General features: G+C 40.9%; 1 long non-coding RNA gene across 6 annotated transcripts; it reads left to right on the forward strand.

Annotated features, from left to right (window-relative positions):
• Window positions 1–2252: 2252 nt before the first annotated feature.
• On the forward strand, window positions 2253–7029 carry LOC125551576 (uncharacterized). 6 transcript variants are annotated; one of them, XR_007302828.2, is made up of 6 exons: window positions 2253–2773; window positions 3438–4246; window positions 4324–4684; window positions 4762–4840; window positions 5404–6230; window positions 6692–7029. It is a non-coding gene; the product is annotated as an uncharacterized LOC125551576 (long non-coding RNA). The 6 variants fall into 6 exon arrangements; XR_007302829.2 differs by having other exon boundaries at window positions 3438–4242; XR_007302830.2 differs by having other exon boundaries at window positions 3438–4220.
• The last annotated feature ends 462 nt before the right edge of the window (window positions 7030–7491 follow it).

Raw genomic sequence — 7491 nt, forward strand, 5'->3', positions numbered from 1 at the left:
TATGCCATGAATGTGGCCATAAGATCGATCATTTGGCTTAAAAGCCATGAATCTTCACGCATGATAGCTCATTTCTAAGAACACTTTTTTTAAATAATTGCCATATTACAAGTTTATTGTTTTTCCTGAAAACTTGGTCACATATAATGACACAATGCAAAGGTTTTCCAATTTTTTGAATTTTTTATGCCCGTTTCAAAATGCGATCAAAACGGCGGGCTTGACCTTTCCTAGCCAGATGTTGAATCTTGGAATTTTTTTGATGTTTCTCTGATTAAATAGATACTTATGTACCTAGAAATGATTTTTCAAAAAAATAAAGAGAAAACTATGAGTCAGTTGCAGTTCAAATTTGACCCGCTTCCTACTAAATCGGCAGAGATTTGTCTTTTTACGAGAGGTGGGTCGAATTTTGACACCCAACCATTTGGTCAAATGTGCATTAAATATGTCCTAATATTTTATAAAATTGATTTGATCCAATTTTGCAACAAATATATGGTAGATCCTTCACAAAAAAACTCATTTTGGGCATTTAAAAAATGGAAAATGAATTTTTCATCCAAAGAAAATGAAAACTCCCTTAGGCAACATTGTTTGCCATTTCAAGATGCACCCTTATGCACAATATGATATCATCTGAACAAAATATGCCATGAATGTGGCCTAAGATTGATCATTTGGCTTGAAACTCATGAATCTTCACACATGATAGCTCATTTATGAGAACACTTTTTTTAAATTATTGGTGTATTACAAGTTTATTATTTTTCCTGGTAACTTGGTCACATATAATGACACAATGCAAAGTTTTTCCAATTTTTTGTTTTTTTTTAATTTTTCATGCCCATTTAAAAATGTTGTCAAAACTGTGGGCATGACCGTTCCTAGCTAGTGGTTGAATATTGGATTTTTTGGTGTTTCTATGATTAAATAGATACTTATGTACCTAGAAATGATTTTTGAAAAAAATAAAGAGCAAACCATGAGGTAGCTGCAGTTCAAATTTTACCCGCTTTCTACTGAATCGGCGGAAATTTATCTTTTTCACGAGAGGTGGATCGAAACATTTGACACCCAACCATTTGGTAAATTGTGCATTATATATGGTCTAGTATTTTATAAAATTGATTTGGTACAATTTTGCAACAAATATATGGTAAGTCTTTCACAAAAAGAACTCATTTTGGGCACTCGAAAAATGAAAAATAAAATTTCCGCCCAAAGAAAATGAAAACTTCCTTAGACAACGTTGTTTGCCATTCCAAGATGCACCCTTATGCACATATTAGATCATCTAAACAAACTATGCCATGAATGTGGCCATAAGATTGATCATTTGGTTTGAAAGCCATGCATCTTCACACATGATAGCTCATTTCTGAGAACACTTTTTTAAAAGTAATAGCCGTATGAAAAGTTTATTATTTTTCCTGATAACATGGTCACATATAATGACACAATGCGAAGGTTTTCTAATTTTTTTGATTTTTTTGAATTTTTCATGCCCATTTCAAAATGCGGTCAAAACGCCGGGCTTGACCGTTCCTAGCTAGTGGTTGAATCTTGGAAAACTTTTTGTGTTTCTCTGATTAAATAGATACTTATGTATCTAGAAATGATTTTTGGAAAAAATAAAGAGCAAACTATGAGGCAGCTGTAATTCAAATTTTACCCGTTTTCTCCTAAATCACCGAAAATTTGTCTTTTCTACGAGAGGTGGATCGAAACTTTTGACACCCAACCATTTGGTCGATTGTGCATTATATATGGCCTAGTATTTAAAAAATGATTTGGTCCAATTTTACAACAAATATATGGTAGGTCCTTAGAAAAACTTATTTTGTGCACTCAAAAAATGGAAAATGAATATTTTATCCAAGGAAAATGGAAACTTTCTAAGGCAACATTGTTTGTCATTCCAAGGTGCACCCTTGTACAAATATTTGGTAGCTTCTGCACAAAAAAATTTCATTTTGGACACTCAGAAAATAAAAAATAAAATGCTGAAATGATTTTAGACTTTATTTTTATTTGCCTAAGATCAATTTTAAATGGTCATAACGTCCAATAATAGATGATCATAATGTCATACACGCATTGCGTTCTGATTGGGCCATAGCCTTCTCACGCGGATCATGCATCAAGCACCGTTGGATGCTCCTGGATCCAACGGTAGCCCTCGCCCCCTCACCCTCTCACCCACCTAGCCCTGACACAACCCCCACGTCCCTACCGCAACCTTCTCCACCTTCTCTCCCGCACCCTTAGCCGCTGCCGCCCCCTTTGGCCAAAAGCCTAGCCGCCGCCCCCGGCCCCGCCGCCGCCCCTCGTGCCGCCACCCCTCCTTCCGAGCATGTGCCGCCCATCATCCCTCCCTCCTCTCCTCTTCTCCTATCGCGCCGCCCATTCATCCGAGCCCAACGACGCCAGATCCGTGCGCCACCCATCTTTCCCCATGTTCCGCTCCCTCCCTGATAAAGCCCAAAAATCGTTCCCCTCCTCCTCCTGTGGATCCAGTCGAACCTGAATCCCTCCCTCATCCCCCCCGTTCACTGAAGCCAGTGGCGACTCCACTGGCGATGGGTGTTGGCGACCAACTGCAGACGCAGACGACGGACTGTCCAAGAGATCGATAGATGGGTGGGTGGGTGGCTGCGGGCGCGTGCTCACGTCGAGTTTCCCTGCAGGTCGGCGGCGGCGGGTCTGTAGACGCGGATGCCCCTCTGCAGCGCGGCGTTGGCGGCGTGCCTGGGATCCTGCATCACCCGAGGTAAACCCACGCATGGCCTCCCTTCTTCCCCCCTCTCGTTCTGTTGGTTGTTAGCTCCCATTAGATTGGATCTTGCTTCTCCGCGTGAACGGCTGTGCAGAGCAAAATTTGCGTGATTTATTTTGCAGTATGAGGTTTCTAAGGTCAGTTAGTATGGCACGAACCATATTTATCTCCAATGCTTTCTCAAATTGATTTCCCTAATCCCTACCAAGACCAAGCTCAATTGGCACTATACACTGGATGCATGTTGAACTCTGCAGCCTGCACAATCTTGCGTTGAGGGGAGGATTTGGTGATATTGTCATGTGTATGGCTTTGTTATTGAGCTCAACTGTTAATAAGATGTGAACCTAGAAATAAGAGTGTGATTCCTGTTGATTCTGCAGGATAGGTGAGCATTTTCATAAGTGCACCATTAGTCTGAGGAGAGTTGGTGATAACACTTGTGAATTCATGAATAACTAAGTAACTGTGGTGCTGAAAAGACACTTCCTGCTGTAGATTATTAATCTTATTATCCATGAGTATATTATGACTCCATATACGGCAACCACATGTGACAATAACACCTTGAGACTGCTATTCGCTAACTACATGTTTACTGTTGTTAGTCATTGTTCTATCATAGGCTATTAAACGTTTTCTTGTTTTTTGTGACTAGTGATGCGGCGCGCCAAGCAACAGTAGGGGAAGGGGGTCTCCTGCTCGAGGAGTCGAAGGAGTAGGGGCGTGCCCAGAAGGCAGACCTGTCCTGCTCGTTGGGGAGGGCCAAGAGGGGTCTGCTCCTCTGCTTCCATTGCGACCGCGGCAGGTAGCTCCTCCATCTCCTTCCCCCACTTCTTGTGCTCACTACTTCTGCTGCTAAGTTGACGAATATGTGATGCACTTGTCCCAAGGAATTTTAGAGGGATCTGTATGAACAAGTCATGTTTTTATTTTATTTTATTTAGGTTGTTAGTTACCAAACAGAGAGAGAGAAGATGAGCTCCTGCTTGGATTTTTTTTCTGCCAACACATGATTTGTATGTATGCAATCATCATCTTGCGTGTGCGAGCTGGTTCCTTGCTTGGCAATCGCGTCGATGACCAAGTGTTAGTGCCGATTTGTTGTGGTGGTGCTCATCTGGCCATTTTTTTTTGCTGATAATTAGGTGCTAAATAATGCTGCAGGTTTATTAGGATGTGGCTGAAACCATTGGATGGCCTTCGTGGACTTGCTATCAATACTGGTCTCATGTTTTGTTTCCTTTCTGGACATGTTATGGTTCAAGTGTTGCTGTTGTTTAGTACTAAGTGCTTAACTTAACTTAGTTTGAGCTACTAAAACCCACTCTCAAATTAATGAATTCCTGTTTTCCGAAACTTCAATGTTGAGCTCCTCTCCTCGCCGAGCCGTGGCCGTCGATTTTCATTTCGTCAACCACCACTCCAGCTACCTTCCAGTGTAATCAAATTTGCTCCTGTATGTATGTATGTATATATATGTATGAGGCTGGGTAGTTCAACTCTAGTTTTCTTTCTAACTATATATGGTGGAAATTGTGCAGGTTCGATGGTGCCAAGTGGCCTCTGGCCATCTTGAACTGGAACTCCAGTAACAAGTAGATGTTGCTGCCGTACTCAATATTTTAAGTTATTTTTTTCATTTTTCAGAGAAGTGTATTAGGTTGATGAGATTAATTAGCTCAGTTGGCTAAAGTAGCAACAATAACAGCCACGCTTTGCCATCCACTTTATAGCTGGATTGTACTTACATGCTTAGGTAACCTTGTACGCATAGCTGGTCTGTTTAATTTATAAATGGTTATCTGTTGCTGCTGCGGGAGCAACGTTGCTGATGGCGATGGGTACGTGATGGTGGCTAGTGTGGTGGACGACCCAGAATATAGTTGGATGGAGCTGCTGGAGGTGAATGGAGCTGCTCCTTGGCCCAATTATCACCCTCCTCAAATTTCTGAACTTCTTTTTGCTGTGTTTTGCTGCAGGTGAATGGAGCTGCTACTTGGGACATTGCGTCTCAGCATTTGTTCAGTGGGTTTGACGCACAGTTTCAGTCAGTCCAAAGTGAGTAGCCGCTTCTCTGAAGCAAAGCTTGTGGGGTTACCTTGTACTACTATCCTATTCCTACCAGCATAGAAGTGAAGTGTGTAGGATTGGTATTATGCCCCTGTGTTATTTGTTCAGTCCTAACCAAGGTCATATTCTTTTGTCCCTTGCACCTGGTTACTATTGATTGCTCAGAACTAGCTGTTGTAGTTGACCAAGTTACTTAAAGTCAGCTGATTGAGCATGCCAAATGATATTTCTGCAATATATATGACATTTTTATCGCATCTGTCTCTAGGAAAACTATTGATTCATAAACTTGTTATATTTAACATGGATAGTTCCGTCGCTATCTAGATCCAATGCATATAGCTGAAACAAGCTGCTTGTGAGGGTTAATACCACCTATTAACTAGAAATTTCTTGTTACACATGCTTTGTGATGCCACCTGTGGTTGTCGTTGCCACCTTATCATGAAAAATCTATTGGTAATGGAATAGTAATTCAAGATAATGGATGATGTTCTCTTCTTCTTCCTCTCGTCTCCCCCAATCTGATCCGTGCGTTCATTTTATTACAGGTTCGTGAAGAGGTCTGATGTGGTTTTGTGAAGGAAGGGGATGTACGGCTCCTCGGGCAGCTCCTTGTCATGGGCGGCGCCGTCGTCTGCAGGGCCGTTTCTTCTTTGAATTACCACACACGCGCGTCTTGTTTGTTGCTAATCAACCAGTGATTTGGGTGATTTTGGGTTGCTGTTAGTTTTGCTTCTGCAATTTAATGCTGTCAATGCTCTTTCTCGTTTGGTGGATCAACTAATTGCTTACAAATCCAGCAAGCATGAATGCTTAATTTTACAGATTTGTTTGACTGACTTTCTCAAATCTAGCTCGTGTCTATTTGTTGGATGTGGATCAAGTCTCCCTATGTAGATGAGTTCTAGATTCCAGTTCACCATGTTTTGCTTATGAATGAATGCGCTAGAAGTAGAACATAATTTGTTGCATTGGTGGTTACTTTATACATTTTCTGATTGGTCAATCAACTAGTTAGCTACAGTTTACATTGGTCAGGGAATGTCGATGGTCAAAGAATTAACGTCCATTCTCCAGATCTTAACATGTGGTTCTTGGATAGGTCCCTTTTTGAACCCTTTTTTATCTGAATCCCATGAAGTAAATGAGTCTAGTTTTATAACAGGCATGCTGTCTTATTAAATCAGGGGGAAATTATTGCCTGGATAGGTGTTTTCTTTTGAGAAGTTTGTGGATGTTGATCAAGTCCCCCTTTCCGCTCTATGAAACGTTTCTCCTGTTGTACTTCTTAAAAAGCTTTCCGCCGATGGCAGGAAGAAGGTTGTTCACAAGAAGATGGCAGGAAGAAGCAGGCTAATTTGATTCGATCCTCAAGGTAGCCCTTCCCTTCCCCTTCTCTCTTTGATTCGATCCGATCTATGCACAAAGTTCACTAGTTTGGATGCATCATAGAACTTGTGGTGATGTTGTTTAGATTGCCGCAAGCAAAAATACAAGTGTTGAGGTTGTTAAGTGTCTTGTTACGGTGAAACCTGAACCATTTATTGAATAGTAGGATGGCCGACTTTCTATGATTATCTCTTGTTGCTATGTTTGTCTTTTCCATATCCAAATCATGTCTATGAATTGGTGTGCTTGAAAACCAAGGAATGCTTCTATTCCTTGTCGGTGTTCTTTTTATTCTGGTATAAGATGAACCAACTCGTTATTTGTTTGGTGGTTGGTTTGCATACATGTTCTTTTTCTGCAAAAATATGTGGTGGTTCCTTGCAAAGTAAATATGCTGTCAGATTTACTTTTATTTTGTTCCTAATCATTTTGTTCTATAACGTGCAGATGCTGGCCTATCATGTTTCTTCGCGAGCATCAGGACAAAGAAGTTGGAAGAAGCATAGTTCTAGCTCATTGGAGCTAGTTCTGGGAGTAATGAAGCCCTTTAGGCTGATCCTATTTGTATGTGTGTTATATGATGTAGACTGTACACTTGTAGACTCATGTGGTAGACTGTACACTTGTAGACTCATGTGGTAGACTGTACACTTGTAGGGCTCATGTGATACTCATGTGGTAGACTGTACACTTGTAGAGCTGTTATCTAATTGTAAACTTGATGCTGATCACATTATGTATGTATGTTATATGATGTAGCATATTGCTTCTTGCTATTACTTGAAGTATTGTGTCGGTTTTCTGTATTAATATATTGAAATCTGAAGAACATGATGTCGACAGCAGGGTCCCACGAACCAGAACACCACATTTGGGACCCATTTACTAGAATTTGACAATTGGGGTGCATAAAAAAAAGAAAAACAAAGGCTACAGCCCAAAAATAAAAAGGCTATAATATTGGGCCTGGCCCATGTAGCTGACCAAAATTAATAGGAAAAAAATATATAAAAGGCTGAATTAATGGGCTTGGCCCATGTAGAACACTGAATTGGACCAGGCTGAATGTTACCAATGACCAATTCATTTGGTCGCAAATTTGCCACGTCAGCTTGCCATGTCGGATCCGACGTGCCCTGGGCAGACAGCTAGCGACCAAAACAGAAGGTCGTTGAACCTATGACCTTTTTTTGGTCGTTGCCTTCCACGACCTTCTCACAGAGAAGGTCATTAATTTTAGTTCACGA

This window comes from Triticum urartu, chromosome 4A (genome assembly GCF_056163025.1).
Source record: "Triticum urartu cultivar PI428250 chromosome 4A, HENAU_Tu73, whole genome shotgun sequence".
NCBI lineage: Eukaryota > Viridiplantae > Streptophyta > Magnoliopsida > Poales > Poaceae > Triticum > Triticum urartu.